This window comes from Danio rerio, chromosome 8, assembly GCF_052040795.2.
Source record: "Danio rerio strain M-AB ecotype USA chromosome 8, GRCz13ab, whole genome shotgun sequence".
Lineage (NCBI taxonomy): Eukaryota > Metazoa > Chordata > Actinopteri > Cypriniformes > Danionidae > Danio > Danio rerio.
In genome coordinates this window covers 52,485,566-52,511,323 of record NC_141028.1, presented here as the reverse complement: position 1 = coordinate 52,511,323, position 25,758 = coordinate 52,485,566, and the positions used below count along the sequence as shown (strand labels likewise).

The 25,758-nt window shown below is 37.7% G+C and overlaps 1 protein-coding gene and 1 pseudogene across 1 annotated transcript in view; one reads left to right on the top strand and one right to left on the bottom strand.

The window, feature by feature from the left end:
• Positions 1-25,758, bottom strand: part of grk5l (G protein-coupled receptor kinase 5 like) — a 785,510-nt gene that overhangs the window by 295,312 nt on the left and 464,440 nt on the right. The window lies entirely within an intron of this gene.
• LOC147842840 (uncharacterized) lies at positions 11,227-18,792 on the top strand (annotated as a pseudogene).

Here is a 25,758-nt window from a genome sequence, read left to right as displayed (position 1 = left end):
GTTCAGGACATCTTCCATATCATCATTGGTGGTCTGATAGGACCTCAGATATTCATGTATATTCGACTCATCTTCGTGATGTAGTAAATGGACTAAGAGTAATCTCGTCTCCTTCCAGTCGTTGTGTAACAGCTCTCACTTGATGTAATGACCAGCTGTTGCAGGACTGACAATGCCTTGTTCTATAGATACTGTGCATAGTGGGACAGATGGTCCAATTCAAAAAATTTATGTATACATACCACTTGTAACTGCTCCGTATTTCTTCACTATTAGAGGTGATCTCGATTCTGTTCAAGTGATGGGCTTCAAGGAGAGCGAGGTGCGTTCTTTTCTATCGTTACAGGGGGCCATTTCCCATATTTCACAATGTGATTTCTAATCAACTGCTCTATAGCGATGTTCCATGTAATTTGTATAGCATAGTAGTTCACGTCTGTTGCCACAGTTGCTCTAGACTCAGCCTTTTGAGCTGTGGCTTGGATGTCAACCAAAGGATGACATGGTATCTTTATTAGTCCGGCCACGGTCATTTCATCTGAAATTATTACGTTGTCAAAGGTCTACTGATTAGACATCCACTGCTGAACTTGACTAAGACGGAGAACCTTGTTGTGGTCATGGATCATAGGGTTGTATGGATGAATGTTAAATATATTCATTATGGCATTGTTTAAAATGGCTTACCAAGCTTTTCCATAGGTCCACCTGAGTTGTTTTACTGATTTTCTGATAGTGCAGACTGATACTTTTAACTGTATTCTCTTAATCTTTTTAGCAGATCACTCATCATCAGAGTGCAGTATTTCGTCAAAAATTTTTAGTGCAGCTCTATACAACAAACACATACAATTATTTTATTAATACCATTTTGACATCAGTATTACTGAAATACTCAATTTGACGACATGATAAAACACAATACCTGTTCATTTTCTTTGCAGTTGATTTTCTAGGAAGGCCTACAGGTCTTTGACATCTATGGCGTGGTCTTATAGTGGTGTTGGAGACGTGCACACCTAACTACAACAGGAAAGCCCTGATGTCAGCAAGAGAGTGCCCTGCCCTCCAGAATGACCTGATGTTATCGCTTGTCTCTGGAGAAATCTTCATCATGTTTACATCTACAACGGTCCAGGTTACAAGCTCACTGCTACAACATAAGTAGCCAGTGTCTATTGCCGTTTTAAATAGACCACCGGTGCTTTGTTTTGTTGATGCATCAGTTTTTTTTCTATTCCAATAATTGGTTTAAATGTCTTGTAATTAAAGCTATAAATAAAACAAAACATGATAGCTAAGCCATTATGAGTTGATTTGTTAATGTGCTGCAATGTGTTAATATGTAGTAATGCTGCAAGGTTGTAAACAGCCTGATGAACCATAAATTGTGCGTTTATTCATCAACACAATCATCAACGTGAATGGGTGAATTTCTGGCTATTGAAATCACAACATTGTGATATTCATCAAGTAAATGGTTAGGACATTTTCTTTGGATCTTTTTCCAGTTACATTTAGGATGGATTTCTGCTATTTAGAATGATAATTGCAATAATAATAATATTTGTATTTAGGGTCAATGTGCTGGCGCAGTAGGTAGTGCTGTCGCCTCACAGCAAGAAGGTCGCTGGTTTGAGCTTCGGCTAGGTTAGTTGGCGTTTCTGTGTGGAGTTTGCATGTTCTCCCTGTGTTCGCGTGGGTTTTCTCCGGGTGCTCCAGTTTACCACACTGTCCAAAGACATGCTGTACAGGTGAATTGGGTAAGCTGAATTGTCTGTAGTGTATGAGTGTGTGTCGATGTTTCCCAGACATGGGTTGCGACTGGAAGGTTATCCACTGCGTAAAAATGTGCTGGATAAGTTGTTGGTTCATTCGTTGTGGCGACCCCAGATTAATAAAGGGACTAAACCAAAAAGAAAATGAACTCATACACTATGGACAATTTAGCCTACCCAATTCACCTGTACCGCATGTCTTTGGACTGTGGGGGAAACCGGAGCACCCGGAGGAAACTCACGCGAAGGCAGGGAGAACATGCAAACTCCACACAGAAACGCCAACTGAGCCAAGGTTCAAACCAGTGACCTTCTTGCTGTGAGGCGACAGCACTACCTACTGCGCCACTGCCTCGCCCTCGTCATCATCATTAATATTATTATAAAAGTATGATTTTTAAATTTTCTAATAAATAATGAATATAAAATTTCATTTCTTAATAAATAGGCTCATTATTTATATATATATATATATATATATATACAATTAGAACAGGCCAAAACAAACTGATGTATGTTCCGCGCCATAGCTGGCCACCATAATTGCTGTTTAACCAAAAATAAAGTACGATAATAATAAAAGTAAGAAGGATGACAAGCCACTTTGAAGAAATGTCTCCATCGAATGACGTCAGACCGAATATCCTCCGCCACAAACAAGCGACTTGGTGGGCATCCGGACGGGAGCGTTACACCTTCCAAGGCTTCCGAACCTTGCTCTCGATCTCCCATGTCACAGCAGTAATACAAATCCTCTGAGGAACAATGGGCTCAAGGGACGTATTATGCTCGGAAAAATAAAAAAGACAAGATAAGGCATTGGGTTTGATGTTTTTGAAACCTGGTCGATAAGAGATGGTTAAGTCAAAATGTCCGGAAAATAATGCCGACCAAATCTGCCTGGAGCTAAGTTGTTTGGCGGATTTGATGTATTCAAGGTTCTTATGGTCGGTCCAAATGATAAAGGGAACCCCCGAACCCTCCAACCAATGACACCACTCCTCCAAAGCGAGTTTGACAGCCAACAGCTCAATATTACCAATGTTGTCATTACGTTCTGCGGGATATAATCGGTGTGAAAAAATTGTGTAAGGATGAATCCTTTCATCCGAGGATGCAGTCTGGGACAGGATAGTGCCCACTCCCACCACTGACCCGTCAACCTACACTGCAAACTGGCAGGAGGGATCAGGAGTCAAAAAAAAAAATAATTGTTGAGGTGGCCAATTCACCTCAGTCAGAATCTTCTCTCGATCCATGCGCACCCCTCGACTGACACAATGTGTCCTAGAAAGGGAACAGACTGTGCATGGAACATGCATTTCTCCGCCTTAACAAAAAGCCCATTCTCTAGCAGCCTCTGAAGCCTGACGTGCTGCACATGTTCCTGGAGAGAAAGGGAAATAATCTGAATGTCATCCAGGTTGACATAAACTGATCTATCATGTCTCGCAACGTCATTTGGAAAACTGCAGGAGCATTAGAAACCCTGAAGGGAAGAACACAATATTCAAAATGCCACCTGGGGGTATTAAATGCAGTTTTCCATTCATGGCCCTCCTTAATGCGAACTAAATGATAAACATTGCAGAGATCTAATTTCGTGAAAAAAGATGCCCCCTGCAGATGCTCGAACGCTAAAGACATCAGCGGCAAAGGATACGTATTCCTCACCGTGTTGTTATTCACCACTCGAAAATCTATGCAAGGTCGAAGATACCCATTTTTCTTTTTCATGAAAAAGAACCACGCCTGCGCCGGTGAAGAAGAAGGGCAAATAATCTTAGCCGATAGTGAATCAGAAACGTATTTCTCTATGGTCTCCCTCTCAGGAATAGAAAGAGAGTATAACTTGCCTTTAGGCGGAAATGTACCTGGCTATGAGGAGGAAGAGAAGCAGCTCGAGACTTACTTAACACTCTCTTCAGGTCGAGGTACTCACTGGGCACATTTGACAGGTCCATGCGCTCCTGAAACACAGAACAAGACACAGCAGAACAAGCAGACGAAAGACAAGACTCATGACAGTTCTCACTCCACGAAAATATCATACTTAGACCCCAGTTATTACGAGGCTTATGGAGAACCAAACATGGATGGCCTAAAACCAATGGTGTGATAGAACAGTCTGTTAAAAAATTATGTGTTAACATGATTTCCAGACTTAAGTTTTATGGGTCTAGCGGAGTGAGTGATAGTGGGAAGAGAAAGCCACTAAGGGCGCGTACTGCAATGGGTTGAGAAAGAGCAATAACTGAAAGCTTAACACTGGAAGCAAAACTAGAGTCAAAGAAGTTCACCCCTAAGCCTTGGAATCATTAAGGGCATGGGTGTTCTGAGTTCCGAAAACCCATGACAAGGTAACGGGCAGTAAGGTAGATAACGTAGAGGATCTATTTAAATTTATTTCACCCATCAGTAACCTCTTACCTACTGATGGGTGTTGTCTTTTACTGGACAAGAATCCACGCGATGTCCCGTACCATCACAGTAAAGGCATAGTGCCTCGTTTCTCTGTCGGCGCTTCTCTTGCATGGACAGACAGGAGCTGCCCACCTGCATAGATTCCGGGTCAACATTACCCGCTTCTGCCACCACAGCCAAAGCCGGAAGGTCGTAAACTTGATCCGAAAACCTCCTTTGCTCTTTTATTTATTTATTTATTAATTTACTGTTAATTTATTTACTGTTTTTTTTTTCAGCACAGCAGTCTGGTGTCCACCCGAATGGCCAGATCTACTTGTTCATCAAGAGTCTTACGAAGGTCCAGTACATAAATTTTATCTTGAAGACGGTCTGACAATCCGTGCAGAAACATGTCTTACTGTGCCTCCGTGTTCCAGCCGCATTCAGCAGCCAAGGTTCGGAACTCGATCGAGTAATCTGCCATGCTCCGATTCCCCTGAAGGAGCTCTGCGAGGATTCGGTCAGCCTCTCTCCCAGTAGCAGCACGATCAAAAACCTTTTTGAGCTCCTTAGAGAACAGCTCAAAAGTAGGAACAGCAAGGCAGCTTTTGTTCCCAGGTTGTAGTCCTCCAGAGACACCTTTCCAGAAAAGAGAGTGATAATATCTCTGTAGAGAACAATGATGGTTGTAATGTTATATATAATGAACTTTTGAATAAGAAAGACCGGCATGAGTGAGGTTTTCAGGAATAACAAGTTGGTAGAGGAAGAAGAGGTTGCACAGAGCGGTTAACAACCACAGGTGCTGGCAACACTTTCGGGGCTGGTGCGGATTCTGCTTGAACCACTCCAGTAACCAGCTGTTGGACCTGAGTGGTGAGCAAGAAAACCTGGCCAACCAAAGCCTGAATGGTCTGAGCGGTGGTAGCCAATCCCTCATCCTGCCGATTAATCCTGGGGTTGTGGAGTTTGACGAACTCGGAGATCTGTGACATACTCGCTGGATCTATAATAAGATCAGTTAGTTTTGACACAATTAAATAAGGATACTGAAAAGGATCAATGTGCAAGTAAAAAGTTTATTTGATGCAGTCAGAATAAACCAACAGGGTAGTAACAATGAGCAAAGACATAGGGAATACTGGGCAGAAAACAGACAGACGAACGGTGTCCAGGAGCCGCCACTCCTGAGCACAGACAGAGTCCTGAGCACAGAGACACATGTATACACACAATGAACTGATAAAGAAACGTTGCCCAGATATAGACATGGCAAGGAGTCTCAGCTAGCACGTGACCTACCATAACAAATACACGTGGACAACTGAAACAAAACAAAACCACGTGACAAAACAGACACTACTGAAGAACGCACAAACCTGCAACTGTGACAATTGCTGTACATCCTGCATGTTTTAAGCAGACTGTGTCTGTTAAATGCTCCTCTTCCGACAAGCAGCAGCTGTCCCTGATCAGCACGTGAAGAGCAGTGATTACAGTGAGGGAGTCGTTTTACATGGCGATGCTGAAACCACACAGACACACATATGTATATATATAAAGGGGTACTTTGCCTAGTGCACAGCACCTATATCATAAATATAAAACTAATCCCAAATTCAGATCAGTGTTGCATTTTCAAACCATTCATTACTTTAGCCAAATTTAGATTTTTGAAATAGGCTGGCTGCTTTTTCAAATGGCAGGCTTGCAGCTCGTCAACTAGTTTCTAATAAGATTTTTTGTGAATGTTTTATTTATGTATTTTTTTAATGTAGGCTACTTTTAATAAATCGGCTTAATTCAGAGCAACATTTAGTAACGCGGTTTTAAATGATGCATGTTGAATGTTCAGTCCTTTTGCGTATAAATTGCGGATCCTTTGCGGATACATTTTTTTTTATTCATCTAAGTTAATTACTTTTAATGTTGTACAATTAAAATTCATTTTATAAAATTTTAAAACTTTGAAACATAGGCTGAGTTAAGATGAGTGAAATCCAAGACCTGCTGTGTTATCTTTATTTCAAAAGTTTTTTATTTTATTGTGAAAATCTAAAACAATCTACCATATGGGCCTGTTACACAGCCTTATAATGGAAAATGTGTGTATGCGTGCATAATTTTGTTGTAGTCTATCAAAAATAAAACTTTAGTACAACTTTAGTACAGTTTTTGAGTGTGATATAGCCTACTTGAGGGGTGGCAAGATCAAGAGTAGGCTTTTTGTTGGTCACTGATGTTGTAGTTTTACGCGTGTAATGGAGCTTACATGTTGGGGATAAGCAGCATGCACATTATCTGGCATTAGAATTTGGCAGATCTTTGTTCTCAATAATAAAATAAATTCTAACTTCTATTTCACTTTAAACTGTTTCACATTAAACAGTTATTTTTCATTTAATAGGCCAAGTATGCTTAAGCTATGGTAATGGGCTTGTAATGTGGGTTCTAACTTCAGGTGTATTTTCATTTTCCAGAATCTGCACTTCAAGCACATTTGGAAAAGTGTTACAAACTTACTTTTTTGCATTCAGTCTTTTCAAAAGTATTTATGGACCATATATAGTCTTATACAGAATATATTTAGTATTTAATTTCAAAGGCACAGATAACATCTAAAAAGTCTTGATGACATAAGTAGCATCCATATATTTGCTGTCCCTGGGACCAATATAAAAGACTACAGCATTCACAATGTGACTGGGTTTGGAAAAATGTGTGCAAAGATTTGCAAGTGCCAAATACACTTGTAAATCGCAAAAAAATTCTTCAGGCATCCCTGTTACTCTTGAAGGTATGGTTTGTTTTAACAACAGTTCTTAAAAATGTGGGCCGTTTTGATAAGAATTACTATAGGGCAATATATATTTTTCACTTTTTCTTTATCTTCAATTGTCTTTATCTTCAATTGATATTGTTTGCTCTACATTTAAATAACCACGTTTTAACTGTTTTAAAATAGTCAAACATGTATACCATGCTGCTATGCCAACTGACGAATAACCATTGGAAAATTGATTATTTTCTATAGGGCCCTTTCGCAGTCTAGTGTCTTTCAAAAGAGACAAATGACGGTGCTGAAAAAAAAACTATGTTGAGGACTATATTGGCACATTGGTAATTTGAATGGTGGTTAATTTAAATTTTTATTTTTTAAAGTTTCTTGGATGTATTGTATAAGAATAAGGTAGGCATATATCTACACTATAATAGGCTTAATAAACGTGTATCTCAACTAGCCTGTATCTTAGGTTGCGACGTGCTCTCCCTACATCATATGAATTGTTTCACGTGGCTGGTCAAACTGCAAGGAATGGGCAAATTAAGGAATGATTACTTAATCCTTAATTCTTTATTATGGGTTAAGGGATTTTAATATCAAATTGAATATACTATTGGATTTAATTTGATTACAATTCTTGTTTTGAAATTGGTAGCTATTTTGCATTATGTTTTCGCTCAAACTTGCACAAGAGCAGCAGAAGCAACATGTGAAATGGTTAGCAAAAAATAGAGAGGCTATAAAATGCCAAATTTCCGCCCTGGATTTCCATTATGTTTAACTCAAAGATAAACTAGCTGCTAGTATTCATTAATTCATTTTCTTTCTGGCTTAGTCCCTGTATTTATCTGGGGTAGCCACCGTAGAATAAACCGCAAATTTATCCAACATATGTTTTAAGCAGTGGATGCCCTTCCAGCTGCAACCCATTACTCTGAAATACTCATACACTCGCATTCACATACCCTACGGACAATTTAGCTGCTTTGCTACCACGTGTCTTTGGACTTGTAAGGGAAACCGGAGCACTTGGAGGAAGCTCATGCGAACATACAAACATACAAACTCCACACAGAATGACATTGCTACTACCCATTGTGCCACCAAGCCACCTCTGCTGCTATTATTAATATTATTATTATTATAAAGAAAATGTTAACATAAATAAGATTATAGAAGATAAATCAGACAGAGCATAGAAAGGATGCACACCGAAAAATACGGCAGACTTTTACAGTCTGCATTTTTTAACCCGCATGTAGTTGTAGGGCCAGTATGTTTTCATTTCATCCAGTTTCATTTAGGTACATGGTCATAATTTTAAATCAAATGCCTGTAACGTACATGCCATAGATAAAACTACTTATTGATTTTAAAAAAGGGTCTGGGTTCGGTCTAAGAGGACAATTACGATCACTCGGTGCCAGGAAGTCTGTTCTAAGCCTCTTTGGGTGACAATTTAATTACTCCAGGACACTTAACAGCTTTCCTGGGTCCCTTCGCCAAAGCTTCAAAGACATCTCCCTTCTTCCACACACACACATACATACACAAGGCTCTCGACGCTGAAAGGAACTCCGAAATCCTGAATCAGCCCAAAAGTAAATGTTATGTGTTTGTAAACTTTGTATTTCATTTCTGCCTTGTACTTTTAGGCCGTTTTAAAGCATCAATAATGTAAGGATGTGGGAATTATGTTGATTTATTTTAAAATTGCCATGTGTGGTACTGTTCTGCAGCTTACACAATTTTACAGCTCATGACCTAGGAGGCATGATCGTGATCAATACGGCTGACATTATTTAATGCTCTGAGTTTGTCTCTCCGCATGCTTTTGGGCGGACCCTTTGTTTGCATACAAGCAGGTCAGAGACAAAGAAGATCTCCCGCTCAAACTTTGCCACGAAATGATTGGTCACTTGGTAAGGAAAGAGGTGTGGCCAGATCAAAGTTTAAAACCCAGCTGCGTGCCTAAGCTCAACGCAGAATGTCCTGAAAAAACTCTCCAAGAGGTCGCCCCTTCATCCGAGCCACGTTTCTTATTTTTCCAGCAAAGTAAAACTCAGTTTAAGTTGCGACCCCGTATCCTCCGAACTGCATTGCAAACTCCACGCATCAAGAAAGGACATCAAAGGACTTCCAGCACATCGGAAGAAACTCGCAAAGAGAGAGAGACCGAGAGATCTTAAACTCCAGGTACCTTAGTTATGCGAATAAGCTGTGCCCCTTTTATCAAAAAGGTGTTTTTATAATCTTGTTGATCCTTAATAGTGTGTGGAATTGAGGTAGATTTGCCACTCTTTATCTGAACACTTTATTTCCTTGCTTTTCTGTTTCTTTCTTTTTGTTATATGTTCTATAGACCCGTATATAGCCTATCTACGTTCAGTATACATATGTTCTATGTTTTATGTTATGTTTGTGCGTTTGCTTGTTTTATGTCAGACTAGTCAATAAATCCCATTATAATCGAGTGGATTGTATTGTTTGCCTCACAGAAAAAGTCACTGATATGATAGATTGCCTACAGCTGCTATAAAGTTTATCAAAACTTATGAATGATTAATCTACTTCACAAGGAGTAGTAATAATTCCCTTTCTAAATAAATAGATCATTACAGAGTCTGCTTAGACGAGCTGCGAGGTCTGGTTATATTTATTTGGTCAAATTAACAATAAGTTAATCCAGAATATTAATGAATAATAATAATTCGTTATTGTTGATAATTAATATTCATAATCTGAGAGTCTGCTTGGCCAAGCGAGCGGAATCATATGCAGTTATATATTTAACCAAATTGACAGATGGTTAAGCCGGAATATTAATAATTAATAATAACTCATTATTATTGATTATTAATTTTCATAAACTGAGATAATTTGGCTACATGCCATAATAATATTTTGGGTTTCCTTCCTAAGCTTTTTTGTTTTCATTGAAATTTTTTTGAAGTTTCATTTTGTTTTTTACTTTTCAAATAGGATGACCAACAAGCTAAAAATCTTGTCTCCCTGCCAAAAATGCTTAATGTCCATCTGTCAAAATGGTAACTTTTTATTCTTGTGTGCCATCCATTTGGTGTGCTTTGTCTGGACATTATTTTAGAAAGGCCTCACTCTTTTTCTCTTTTCAGGATCAAAGGGAGAGTTGTAGTTGTGTGGAAAGTAGTGAACAGACAGGCGACTTGGATGCAAATTGTGTTTCCGCTACTGAAAAGATTACTTTATTGTATATAAAATATGTCAAATTGTAATTAACATTTTTCTATAACATAAATTTGGGTGTACTAGTTTTTAGACTTATCGGAAGTTATTTCGTTAGATATTATATAGCTTCCTATTAAAAATATTAAATCAAAAGATTTGTTAGAGGTGTTTTTATATATGCTGAGCACTAATATATATAATAAATTCTTATAATAAACATTCTTGTTTTACAGACTTTGGAGAAGGAAGTGTCTTCTGATGTGTCCTCCAACGGGGAAAAACACTTTCAGTGTCTTTTGCCATCGTAGCCATGTTTTTTTTTTTTTTTTATATCCCACAACAAATGGCAGGCACTAAGGAAACAACAGAAAGGCAGACTTGTTGAGTCTTCAGTGGACCAACATTCAGTGGACCAACATTATTTTCAAGGACATCAATTCTCTCCACCCCTATTGCAGCTTTGGCTTCAAACGGCACAGGATGAAAGCCCTGCTGTTTACAAAACCAGGGCCAGTTTTTAGCTGTACGGATTCCTGCCGGATCTCAGATTGCCCAGTAACACCACATGTCACTGTCTGTGATTTAAAAGGCCTTAAAAGTGACAGTGGTTTTCAGTAGGGATGTACGTCATTGCACTCATGAACTCAGAAGAAGGGCAGTCTGTGCAGATGCATGACTCAGAAGAAGGCCAGTCTGTGCAGATGCATGTCCGTTCATTGCAGAGCTCCAACAAATCTCCCTAGAAGTTTATATTTGGAGTCAATGAACAAACTTCCCCAAGCAATCATTGGTTCTGGTTGCAGGGATGGAACTCCATCTAACGACGTTCTCAAAAATATCGCATGGAGTGAAAGGAGAAAAAAACAACCACATTCTGATGAGTTTGCAGAGTATCATCAATGAGCAATCTGGAGCAGATGGTGATGTCCTTCAAAGGGTGTTGATGCACCAAAAAGGTGTAATGCTTTGGTCAAGGAACACCATTTCTGTCTTTTTCAGAAGGTGCAAGGAGGACATTGTGTATCTGGATGCAACAGGTAGTGGGATACAAAGAAGCAACGCACAAAGTCCACCATATTACATATAGGAGTTGGTGGTGCGAAATACATTAAAGGGTGCTTCATCGTTACCTGTTGCATCCTATGTCACCTGTGACCACACAACAGCGTCTGTCATGTACTTTCTGCAGTCCTTCCAAACTGATGTTCTCAGAATGTATTGAAGTGGGGCAAGCAAAAGGCCAGTCATGGTAATCTGCGATGGCTCCATTGTGCTTATGCATGCCATTTCCATCACATTCTGCAGAACTGGTTTGGAAGATTTACTGCAGAAATACTTCCAGCTAGTCACAGGACAACATCGACGATACCTTTGACCTCCTGATACTTCATCGATGTTTGAGTCACATCATGAAGAATGTCAAGCATCCGTGCAAAAGACAGTAAATATTTTTTGGAATGTCATTACTTTATAGTTTTAAAATGTACAATGACAGAAATGTTCATAATTTTTTTTTAGGATTCCAAAGCATTACAAATTAGCAATGCATGTCTTTGGGCCTTCTTGCATGCTGTACAACGCTGAAGGAAATGGATGAGGTGGTGTCTAGTTCAACAGTCCTTTTTTTGCAGTCCCTGCAGTGGAGCAAATGTAGACCAACATCTCAACAATCTACATTTGCTCATGCAGCAAAGAGAGACTACAGGAGAAAGACATCATTGCTGAAGACTACCAGGTATTTGGTAAAATGCTGATATTACAATATCTTTCTAATTAAGGACATAGCTTCACAGCTAAAATGCATACGCCATATTCTCTAATGGAAACCAGTCAGACCTGGTTAACCCTCTGGTTTGTAAATCTACACATATCAGTACCCACATAGCAAGTTCTTTGGCCCACACAATCAGGTTTTGCTTGGATCAAATGCCGCAGTTAATTACAGTACATGACTGGACCAAGTCTGGCTTCCAGACAATGGCCAAACATAGATTATATCTGGGTCAAGTCTCAGCCAAGTTAATAACTCATAACTGGGCCTGAACTAGGCCAGATAGGTTGTTGTGTCATGATTGCAATGAGATTGATAAGCCATGAAGAATTGCGCTTTAAAGCACACTATGGGCATGCTCTCTCAAACCGACCTGATTGACGTTTTTTCTTTACTCAAAAATAATTTTAATGTATTAAATTAAATGTGGGTCAAGACAGGCCAAACTTGCATGGCCCACATAACAATTATTAACACCTGGGCTAAATACTACATTCTACATCTGGCCCAAATCTTATGTGTGCCTTAAAAACAGTGCCACCTCTGCCAAACCCGGGCCATATTTGGCCTACATGCTGTATGCCAGTGCCGAATGCATGCCTCCTGTGCCAGCTTTATGCCAAATCTGGGCCAGAATTCATTGCTACCTAATATATACATGAGGTAATCAACACGTTAAGGGTATATTATGCATCTTAGTTAATGTAGGCAGAAATACAGTATAAGACACATTTTTTGTCAACCATAGTAGTTTGTGAGGGGGCGCCACTGAGCGATGACGGAGTAAGACGTGTGTTTAAGAGCTCCCTTAGCCAAATCCGCTAAAAAATACTTACAAGGACCAATAATTTTGTAATTTCTATCTTTTCAGAACGCATTTACTTTTAAAACAATTAGACTTCAAGTTTGACTGGATATCTCAACATGAGCAAACAAAAACCTAAGAAACTGAAATCGACGCAACTAGGCCTCGACCAACCACCGACCTTGCCTGACACACAGCCCAACGAGTCCAGCGGTGATGAGGAGGATCCTCCTAACCGAGCTCTATTAGCTGCCATCACAGCACTCAGAGGTGAAATGACTAAGATAAAAGATGACATCTGTGAGAAATTGGAAAGACGCATTGAGCGGGTGTCTAAAGATCTGAGAGCGGAGATTGTTACGATTAACAACATCACTCAAGAGTCTATTACTAATCTTGAAACAAAATCTCAAACGCTACAGGCTAAAGTCACTGACATAGAAGAAGCCGCCACTGCGCACTCAGATAGCATTAGCCAACTTGAACAACAGGTGGCTAATCTCAGTAACGAAGTTCTCAGTCTTAAACAAAAGAATGAAGACTTAGAAGGAAGATCCCGCAGAAACAATATCAGAATTACAGGTATACGAGAGGCCTCGGAGACGACGAAACCGAGGGACTTTATTGCCAATCTGCTGAAAGATGTACTCTCGTTGGACGAACCCCCGCTTATTGACAGAGCCCACAGGACCCTTCGCCAACGTCCGAACCCCTCTGATCCACCGCGCCCATTCGTAATACGCCTCCATTACTATCACGTCCTGGAAGACATCCTCCGCAAAGCTGCCGCTTTGAAAAACCTTCAATATCAAGGTAAACCCATTAGCATCTTCCCCGACTACCCACCGTCAGTGGCAAAGCGAAGGGCGCAATTCAACAAAGCCAGGCAACTATTGCGCAATCAACCCGGCGTCAGATATGGCTTACTTTACCCAGCGAGACTACTAGTGACCCACAATGGCTCACAATCATCCTTCACAGATCCGCAAAAAGCCGAGGAGTATGCTGCGCAGCTCACAACAACTCCATCGGGATCAACTGAAAGAAGTTAAAAGACTGATAATACATCAGATATCCTACTCAGGCAAGGATTCTTACCAAATGCGGTAAGATAACATAACAAGAAATATAGGTTGAGAGAGACATTTATATCAGACTCTTACTGTCAGTATTCTACGAAGGTTTTCACAAGGTAATATCCTCATTTCTTTGATGACGTGCATCTCCACTGTTTCCTAAACGTTGTTCTGAAGATATCCAATAAGATGTATAAGAAATTACTCTCAAGCTATATATATTTTATTTTTAAATTGATCCTACAATTATTTTGTTCTGTGCTACAAACGGTCATGATTCTATAATTTGGCTTGGGGAGCTTCCCCCAAAAGAAGTAACAGTCTTAGTAAGTTAGGTTACTCATACAGGGAAGGTTTTTATTTATTTAATTTTTTTTTTATTTATTTTATTTATTTTTTTATTCTTGTTCTTCTAGTTCTTTCCCGCGAACGATTTTCCTACGGCTACATTAGGTTAGCCCAAGATAGTTATGTTCATGTTGTTCACTTATTTGTTGTTCACTGTGTTTATGCTCACGAATATGCAGAATTACAATTCTTGTGCAGCAATAGAAGCAAGTTTTATTCAATACAATTCAGATAGATACTTGATTCCCTATCTCATTCAGAAGCCAACTTTCCCACTTATTATATATGACGAACGCATTGAATATTAAAAAGGGACTGACATTTACAAGCTGGAATATACGTGGCGCAAACAACCCGGTAAAGAGAGGTAAAGTCTTGAATCACTTAAAATCATTACACTCAGACATAATCTTTTTGCAAGAGACACATTTAAAAAACAACTGCCATAATAGTTTGAAAGCAAAATGGGTAAAAGAGATATATCACACATCTTTCTCCACAAAAGCAAGAGGAGCAGCCATTATAATAAAGAAAGGCATACCCTTTATTCATAATTCCACTACAGCAGATAAAGATGGTCGTTACATCATTGTCTCGGGAGAGATATACAACATATCTCTAACCCTCGTCAATATATATGCTCCTAATATGGATAACCCTGCATTTTTTAAGAAAGTCTTCAGTTTGCTTCCCAATCTATCGCAGACTATGCTAATAATAGGAGGAGATTTTAACACACCTTTAGACCCATTTCTTGATAGATCAACATCTCGTAAAATTCCCAAAAATAATTCAAGTGTTCTTATAAACTCATTCATTAAAAGCATGAACTTAATAGATCTATGGCGTTTTACCAACCCATCTGGCAGAGATTATTCCTTTTTTTCGGCAGTTCATAACTCTTATAGTAGAATCGATTATTTCCTAATTGACGCTCGACTAGTCCCATTCACAACTAATGTGAAATATCATACCATATCAATTTCAGACCACTGCCCAATAACATTCAATTTACATCTGGAAGGTATGGACCCACCCAGTAGATCCTGGAGATTAAACCCTTATTTACTGACAGACAAGGAGTTTTGTAAATTCATTGAAGCTCAAATAAAACTATATTTTGAAACGAATGATACCCCAGAAGTCACACCATGCACTTTATGGGAGGCTTTCAAAGCCTATTTAAGAGGATGTGTAATCTCATATGAAGCTGCCAAAAAGAAAAAAGAAGTAAATCAATGTAAACATCTTGAAGAACAGATACAACAATTAGACCGACAGAATGCTTTAAACCCCACTCCCAAATTACATAGAGAAATAACTAACATGAAATATCAACTCAATCAGCTTCTATCCGGGAAAATTTCATCAGCTTTTTTATTCATTAAGCAAAAACATTTTGAATTTGGAGAAAAGCCTCACAAATTATTAGCTCGCCAACTTAAAAAAATAGAAGCAGATCGAACTATTCATAGGATTAGAGATGACAGGGGACATATATTACTTAAACCAAAGGAGATAAACACGCGTTTCTTACAATTTTACTCTGACTTGTATACTTCAAAATGTAACAGCGACCACAATACTATGAATAAATTTCTAGACGAATGTAACTTATCAAAAATCTCACATGAAGACTCGGAAATGCTTAATACAGATATCCAAGCCACAGAAATACAAAAGGCAATAGCCTCCCTTAAAAGCGGAAAATCACCTGGCCCTGATGGTATGCCGGTCGAACTTTATAAAAAATTTAGTAATATCCTTATACCATTTCTCCACAGAATGTACAACCAACCCCAACTAGACAGCACCCTGCCACCAACACTAACTCAAGCTACAATCACTGTTATCCATAAAAAGGGAAAAGATGAGCTAAACGTTGGCTCATATCGTCCAATTTCCCTATTAAACATAGATTATAAAATATATGCAAAAATCCTGGCCAATAGACTAACCCCTTTAATGAATACAATAGTTCACAGCGATCAAACTGGCTTTATATCAAATAGATCCTCATCGTCTAATTTACGACGTCTGTTTGATATCTTATACACTGACAGGAAAACTCACAACGATCTAGCCATATTGACTCTCGACGCTGAGAAGGCATTTGATCAGATAGAGTGGGAATATCTGTTTGAAGTACTTAAACGACTTAATTTAGGTGAAAGGTTCATTAAATGGATAAGACTTTTATACACAAACCCCAAAGCTCAAATTCATACAAACCGCAATTTGTCTTCCTCATTTCATCTGTTCAGAGGAACACGTCAAGGATGCCCCCTGTCAGCTCTAATTTTCGCTCTGGCTATTGAACCACTTGCACAAAGTATACGTTTAGACCCCCAAATATATGGTTATCAGACAAAGACCACAACAAATAAAATTTCGCTATATGCAGATGATATTTTGTTGTATGTGACCAAACCTCTCCTCTCTATACCATCCATTCTTGAAAAAATTGAAATGTTTGGGAAATTCTCAGGATACCAGATAAATTGGACAAAGAGTTCACTAATGCCAGTTCATGACATTCCTCAAACAACGTTAGCAAGGTTCCCCTTTAAGGTTACCAATGACAAATTCACATATCTGGGTATAGAGGTTACAAAGAAACTTTCCTCTCTCATGCAATCTAATTTTCCACCTCTATTGGAAAAACTTAAAAATAAAATTCAGTTTTGGAAAACCTTACCAATATCACTACTTGGGAGGATAAATGCAATCAAAATGATCTTTTTGCCTCAAGTACTTTACTTGTTCCAAAATATTCCGATTTTCTTAACAAAATCCTTTTTCAAGAAAATCGATTCAATTATTCAACCATTTCTATGGGATTATAAAACTCCAAGAATTAGCAAAAAACATTTAACCAAATCTAAAATGAACGGAGGTCTATCCCTCCCAAATTTCATGATGTATTATTGGGCGTGTGCTTTGAAAAATATTAACTCCTTTAACATCACTTCTAACACTCTCCCCATTTGGTTAGCTATTGAAATGGAAGACTGTGATCCATATTTACCTGCTGCCCTAGTACTTTCACCTTTACCACTTGACAAAACAAAGGACATTCAAAATCCGATCATACATAATTTGTTTCGTATATGGAGACAAATTAAATCACACTTTACCCACAAGACGCTGCCTCTTTCTTTACCAATTGCTAAAAATCCATCCTTTCCCCCTTCTAATTTAGATCTGACGTTTACTAATTGGAGGAAATTAGGATTATGTTGTATCCGTGACCTGTATATTGAGGGTAAATTTGCCTCCTTTGCACAATTGCAAACAAAGTTCAAATTACATAACAATAATTTCTTTAGATATCTACAGGTTAGAGATTACATTCAAAAATTAATGCCAGATTTCGATACACAACCACAATCTATGCTTGATGAATGTTGCACTATATCCCCATATAAAAATAAATTTATCTCTAATATATATAACAAATTACAAACAATATCCCTCCCCTCATCCAATAAATACAAGGATAGCTGGGAGAAAGACATGGGTACCCATATTCCTGATGACATCTGGGAAGAATCTTTGGAACACATACACTCATGCTCCTATAATACGAGACATCGTCTTATACAATTCAAAATTATACATAGGCTTCACTTTTCAAAAGTAAAGATCCACAACATTTTCCCAAACGCTTTATCCAACTGTGATAAATGTCAGTCCCCTAATGCAACACTTTTCCATGCTTTTTTTTCTTGCCCGAAGGTCACAAATTACTGGTCTGATGTATTTAATGTATTGTCAAGAATTTTTAAGACTACACTATCACCTGATCCATTGTTGATTATTCTTGGCACATCAAAGCTATTTAGAAAATTTACTTCAGCTCAACAGCGGTTCATTTCCTACTCTCTTATAACTGCAAAAAAATTACTTTTGATGTCATGGAAAGGACCAACGATACCGACTGACAAAATGTGGCTTCGAGATCTCTCCAATACTTTACATTTAGAAAGAATTAGATATTTGGTGAAGGACAATCTCTCAGGTTTTTATAATATTTGGCAACCCTTCATAGACTTCTTACAATCAGTATCTGTATAAACACGCATTTTCTTCCATTTTTTTATATATAAACTCTTATTGTACTTCTTGCTACAAAATTGTATTCTACTTCCACACTGTTTGTCTTTTCTGCTTTGTTTTGTATGTATATTCAAACAAAAAATATTCGAGCCTTTTTTGTATTGTTGATTGAAATTGTATAACATATATATACGCTCAATAAAAAATAAAAAAAAAAAAAAAAAAAAAAAAAAACCATAGTAGTTTGTCAAGTCATGAACATTAATTTTTCAGCATGACATCGACTCCACCACACCCATCATGGCTCATTTCCAGGCAACGATCAGCAATTCATTGCTTTACCTTGATGGCCCATGTAATGTCTTTTATGCGCCACAGTTTATGTCCAGTCTGGCCAGATATTTTCTTTCATATGCCACCCTGTGGTCTGTTATGATACTAGGTAGGTTTAAATCATGATAGAACCTTACTTAAATTTAAGACAAGTTGTTAATCAATACATCTGTACAGCCTTTTACAATTCTTAAAGTACTTTTAGGAGATCCAAGACGCCACAGAACAAGTCCTGCATACCAAAACTTGAAAAGTGAAACAGACAAATAAACAGGTAAATTCTTGCAAGAAGCATCTGAAGTTTTTTTTCCTTTCAAATCATATTAAAATTTCATAGAATGACAGCTGGTAAAAGATGTAAATTCATTTTCAAAACTGTACTCAAGAGAACCACACACAGGGCATTATGGAAAAAAGCCAGTGGGACCTAAAAAAAATTAGGTTCCAATGGAAAAAACTGACCAGACTGGACGATTTTTTACAGGTATACAAAGACATGCATGATGCACTTCTGCTGGAATATGAAGATGTACAAAGGTGTACAAAGAAGGTATGGTATCCTTTGTTTTATAATCACTACTTTAACCTGCTTACATTTTACAAACCATATGCTTGAGTATAATTTTTTCAGAAAAAGCATTTATGATTTAGACTATTTGTGTCTAATAACATATCTATTTAAGTCTTTTGGAGTAGACATGGAAGTGTGTAGGAGAAGGCAGAAGCGCAGAGGTCTTTATGTATAACCTGTAGCACAGGACCTCACACTGAAAGTAATTATACAATGTTTTTAAATGACAATGAAATACACAAATGATATTTTGTTTTCAAATATTTGTACCTTCTTATTAGTCTTGATGGGGAATTCATTGTGTAACCAGGGGATTGTGACACTGACAACAGAGTTAGGATCCAAATGCAGGTTTATTGAGGCAGCCAGGAAAGCAGAGGTCAACATGGGTGCAAACAGATGTGTGAAGGCAATCCAGAATTGTAGTCACAATAACGGGCAGATCACAAGGCTGGCAGCAGGCAGGAATAAACAGAATATAGTGTTGGGGTACTGGACCTTGGACTCAAGTCCAGTTTTGATTGGACTCTGACTTGTCACAGACTTGGGTAAACCATTACTCAGACTTGACTCTGACATTTTTGACTCGGAAAATATCACGAGTCCAGTTGAGTCCACATCATTCACAACACAAATAAAGAGATTAAACATTAATAAAAAGCAGCATGAAACTATAACAAGAATTTAGCAAACTCTCTGGCTGCCAGAATTTATTTCCGCCACCGCACCAGCAGGCAGCAGCAGCAGCACGTCTTTACCTTAAACGTGTTACCAGAAATAGCCATATCACACAATGTGTAGCTTGGTCTAGGACAATAATGTGTTCAAATTCTGTAATAATTTGTCTTCTATCGACATGTTGAAAGAAATCAAAGAAAGAAATCAAAGAAAACTAAGAGCTTATTTACTTGAATTTTATATTTTTATCGTAAGCAGGGACGATGCTATACATACTGACGTTATTGTTTTGTTGTTTATATCAATATATATCCGCAAATAACTGCCAGATTCAAAGGTTTGCGATTTGGCTCTAATCCAGGGCTTTTCAAATCAGGACTCCGTAATATTCAAACTTTTCCTGTGTGATTCTTGTAATGACATCCTGCTATCATCACGTTTCATTTTCCAATACTTCCTCCTAATGTTTAATCTCTCTATGAAAAGTGAAAGTACCATAATCACAGCCAATCTCAAGTGACAGAACTGCAAGAGCTGTTCAAGAGAGTTGTGCTTTTGCTTTATTTTGGCTTGAAAGCACGTTAAAATGAATATAAAAACGTCTGCATTGACTTTCTTTCCAGTAAAGCTGTGCGTCGGTCATCACAACTTCTGAATCAGTGAAGCCGAATGACAAATTTCTGATTTGAAAATAATCTATTTATATGTAGTCAATGACAAAGTGCGTGGGTTTCCTCCAGGAGTTCCAGTTTCCCCCACAGTCCAAACACATGCGCTGGGGAATTGATTAAATAAATTGGCCGTAGTGTATGAGTGTGTATGGATGTTTCCCAGTAGTGGGTTGCAGCTGGAAAGGCATCCGCTGTGTAAAACACATGCTGGATACGTTGGTGGTTCATTCCGCTGTGGCGAGCCCTGATTAAATAAAGGGACTAAGCCAAAAAGAAAATGAATGAATGAATGAGAATATGTTGTCTGACTTCTGAGGTCTAATCTTACCTCCCTGACTCTTCATCCCTCCTTTCTGCTTTATAGCATGTTTAGATCAAATAAGATCATCATCCTATTTCTTTATTTTATCCACTTGCAAAACTCACTGTGCCAACACTTCTGCATGAAAGGCCGTTACGCAGTTTTTTTTACGATGCATGAGTGCTGCTTATTTTTCGACATGTCCCACAGTTGCAAAAACTATTATTACTATTAAAACTAGTATTTTGAATGTACAATTGCTTTATTAAAATGAAAATGTCAAAACAAAGCTAATAAGTTTCTTAAGAGTATATACACTATTAGTGGAATTTACAGGAATTCACCTAAAATCTTGCCTAGGGCTCCAAATTGGTTAGGGCCGGTCCTAATCATGATCAAGCTGGATAATTGCGCGTGCACACCTCTTTAACACACTGCAGCAAAACGATAATTTGAATGGATGAAGATGTCGGCCTCACGGCAAAGAAAACTTGATGAAGAGAATAGACAGTTCAAAGTTGAATGAACAGATAAGTATTTGTTTATTTTGCCACAAGCCAACTCGAATCAGTGACCTTCTAGCTGTGAGGCGATTACGCTACCCACTGCGCCACTGTGCTGCCTGTGATACATCTTTTGGATATTAAAAACAAGTTGTGTAATATTTTTCATACCTTTGACCTTAATAAAAAAAATTCAGATTTGGACCTTTTAATGTAGACATTGAGAACCCCTGTTTAAAATCACTAACAGGTGGACCCAGATCGTCAGCCTAGAAATATATATATATATATATATATATATATATATATATATATATATATAATAGCCCCTGCTATTTATTCACTATTTGTTTATTTAGAAAAAAAATTCTTCTGACTGTTAATTCCCTGTTAAGACAAAAGCGAAGCCAAATGGTCTCTCTTTGCTGAACCTTTATGTTCTGTGGTCTGGCTCAGTCGGCATGAATATGGTTTCATTTCCCACACTGGGGGTGATAACAGAGTTCTCTAGAAATAATGTTAATAGAAATGCATTGTTACCTTGGTAATATAAGCGTAATTTAAACAGAAGAAATTTGCGAAAGTGTCATGAGAATAATGTCAAATGTGCGAGTCTTGTAAAATAATAAAAGTTCTAAATATATTGTCCTATTTTCATTTTAATTTGAAGCAAGCTAACAAAAAAATACAATGCATTTAGTAAAAATGTATCAAAAGTTGAAAATATTAATTTAACAGTTTAATTAATAATTGGAAATTTTATTTGATTTATTATTAATATCATTTTTTTTAACTTAGGTGGCATCATGGCTCAGTGCTAAGCAGACTTGACTCGAATGTTAAGGACTAGGACTTTTAGATTCAGACTTGTACTTGACTGGTTAAGGACTTGGTCTTGACTTGGGACTCAAAAAAGGTAGACTCGACCCCAACTCTATCAGAATAACAAGACGAGGGTAAACAAACAGCAATACAAGACAAAGAAACCGCGTTGTAATGTCACAGGATGTAAACAAGACTCGGCACTTGAGTGAGTGTTTGTTGCTTAAGTAGTGTGTGTAATCAGTCCTTGACAATCCTGCGGTGGTGCGTGTGTAATCAGTCAGAATGAGAATCATCTGTGTGTGAGAGGAGTGGATTTATGAAGTTGTAGTCCAACAATGTCAAATTTGTTGTCCATAAGTGATTGTGCATGTATTCCAGCGATGTATGGAGTTACGATTGATGGTGATCTTAACACATTGTGTCTTGATAAATTTCTGAAGAATAATTAAATAAAAATTTAATTTTTTTTATAAACAAAAAAACTAAAAGCTCTGCACAGACACAAGATGAAACACATATAGTGTGTGATTATATTATGTGTACAATAAGCAATGCATGCATGATTTATTTTATTACTTTCTTTTTGTCAAAATGTGTAATAGCACCTTTTTCTTGACATTTTTATTACTAGATATCATAGCTAAATCAACCACAAATCTGACAGCATGTCAGGAGGACACGTACTGAAAATCGTAATGATGGATCATCACAGGTGATGTAAAATAAATGAACTATTATTACAATGACTAAACTATTTGTTTTATGTGTGTGAATTATATATCTTTTGGATTAGTATCCTTAATCTGTTTTGTATTGTTTCTTTTAGCAAATCAAACATAACATAGGGACAAAAACTACATGTACATATTGCTGTTAATCTACTAATGTTTTTTTACCCTCAGCTAAATGAATTATGGTCAAAAAAAGAATACTGAAGTGGTCGTCTCCATCATTCTCTCTCAAACTGTAGGGGGAACAGTTACATTATGCATCATTCTGAGTTCCGATCACGAAGTCCAGACAATTTACCCACCGTTGAGGAATGTTGAGCAAATATTACTGCAGCATGATCATTAAGGTGATATTTCATGTGAACACATTACCTATGTCATGCTGCCCTCCATTTAAGCCATGTAAATCACAAGTATGTTTTAAAAATGTTTGCAATGCTTTCACAATTTTTGATTTATTGCCAAGTCTTAATGCAAATACCAGTAAATAATGCATTTTTAGTTTGTCTTTTCACTTAGGGTGCTTTCACATCTGTAGTTTGCTCCATTTGGTCCGGACCACACCACACTGCTGGCTTTGGTCTGAACCAGTTGAAAAAACAACCAAAATGCACTGACAAAATCCACTTCACTTATTGGCCAGATGTTTTAATGCATTGCACGTCACTTCAGGAGAAAGCATGAATTAATTTAGCTAAACTGCAACATGGTCATATTGCGGAAATATTACCAACAATCCATCAGGTAAATGTTTTTCCTTGTCTCACTCTGTTGGTAGAGCGCTGTCCACAAATATTTTTTCCTCTATATCCCATAATGCACAGCGCATCGGCCTACGGCAGCTGGATTAGTCCAAAACGCTCAGTCCTTTTTGGTTGGGTCTGTTTTAGTTTGGATCATGTTCTCACCACAAAGGAAACAATCCAGGGTTCGTTTGAAAGCACACTCGAGTGCAAACCAAAAGCGGACCAAAAAAGCCTCTTCAAGCAGGTCTCGGTACGCTTTTTTGGTAACCTTTTGGTGTGCACTTGAGTACGATTGCTGTATTCTCACCTGCCCAAACAAACCGCACCAATAGGGAAAACGAACTCTAGTGTGACTCAACTGAACTAAATTAGGAAGGTGTGAAAGCACCCTTAATAGAAGTAAGCGACTAAAATATTTTAGCTTTAACTTCACAGTAGTGTCATTCAGACTGTATTTAGTGCTAATGGTTAGAGCTTAATTAAGTCCAGTTTCACCTTTGTGGACTTAATGGGTGGACTTTATTAGTGCTTGGTGTGTGGTTCCACTGTGATTGTTAATTTCTGATATGCTTTGTCTAAATATTAAATGGGATATTAGATCATCAAATCCATCATGCACCATTACGTAAATCATCTAAATTTGGCCAAAGACATCTACATAAGAATTATTTCACAACTGGTGTGATCCTCTTCAGAGACAAAACGGCTGTGAGAAGTCAAAGCTTATCAAGATAAGGGCGAAAAGTTTGTGTACACTGATGAACCAAAACCAAAGATGATCTATATTATACATGTTTATTGTTATTCGTTCTTATTTATTTATTTTTTTTGTTACAGGTCAGCTTTGATGACTACAAGGCCATTGTGTCTTTTGCCAATATCAATAATACACACTGAAAGTTTCTGGTGCGTTTTTAACAAATTTTATTTAAGTACATTTGCTTTGACTCTGATATGTGTGGAATAATTTTCCCATTTTTTTTAACAGTACATCAATGTAGCAGGAAAAAAAAATACTTAGCAGATCCATAATTTAACTAGGGAGCAGGCAGAATCTGACCATGCTGCTAGTAAGCATGGTCAGCTAGTGCTGGCATTTAAGCTTTTCAGCCTAAGGATTTATATTCTTATACATTTTGTATTCTGGTTCTGTATTAGTCAACAAAGTGCTGTGTGTGCAGCTGCACATTTGGCGTCAGAGCACAAATAATTACTGTCAAAAAGTAGTTTTTGCTAATGCTGAATACACAATTGCATATCTAACATGTAAGAAGTATATAGTTTTTTTTCCCCCCTTTACACAGTGAATACTTCCAAATGAGAACAATTTATCACCGAAAAAGAGACTGGGCAGATGTTAAGTTCAGGGGAGCTGTCATGCAGCATCCTGTCCAGCAAGATGGAAATAGTTGTGGTGTGATTGTCATTTCGGTAAGAATACACTGATTTCACTAAATCACTACATTTCATAACATATGAATCAATTCAGCTTTTTTCACATTGTGCTTGCTGTAGCTGTATTTGGAGAAGAGCTATTTATAGTATTTAAATGATGAGAACATTTATCAAGTGTACATAAAATGATTTTAGATGACAAAAGCTGTCATGGTAGTTTTTCCCAAAGCTGCCCAACATGGAATTTGGCACCACTGAAAAAGACATGGAACAGGCATGAAGAGCTTTAGCTCAATACTTGAAGCATCAGGTGTGTGGCAGTAATTTCATATATCCACACAGCCAAACTTAAATACTTAACCTATAAATTGCATTTCCTTTTGCATCAGTGTTTGATGCTGAGAGCAATTGCTCTATGTGTTCAGCAGCCAGACCACCAGATCCTGGTCCATCTGTGACTAACTGGGTAAGGTCATTTATAATTTTACATTTGGACTTGCTGATGAATTGAGAGATTTGCATTATATAGAATTTATGGAAAATGTACATCTTTTAATAAACAACGGTATTGGAAGTCATGTCATGCATAAAATCATAGGTTGTTGTGTAGATTTCATACAAATCTTACATATTTATAATGATTTGGTTGCTGAATAAATGTACCAAAAGTTCTATATTACAAGTCTTGAAACATTAAGCAGTAAGGTTCATAATGAGTAGAAAAATATTGCAGCCGACTGCTGTAAAATGGAAAAACTAGTAGCAATGC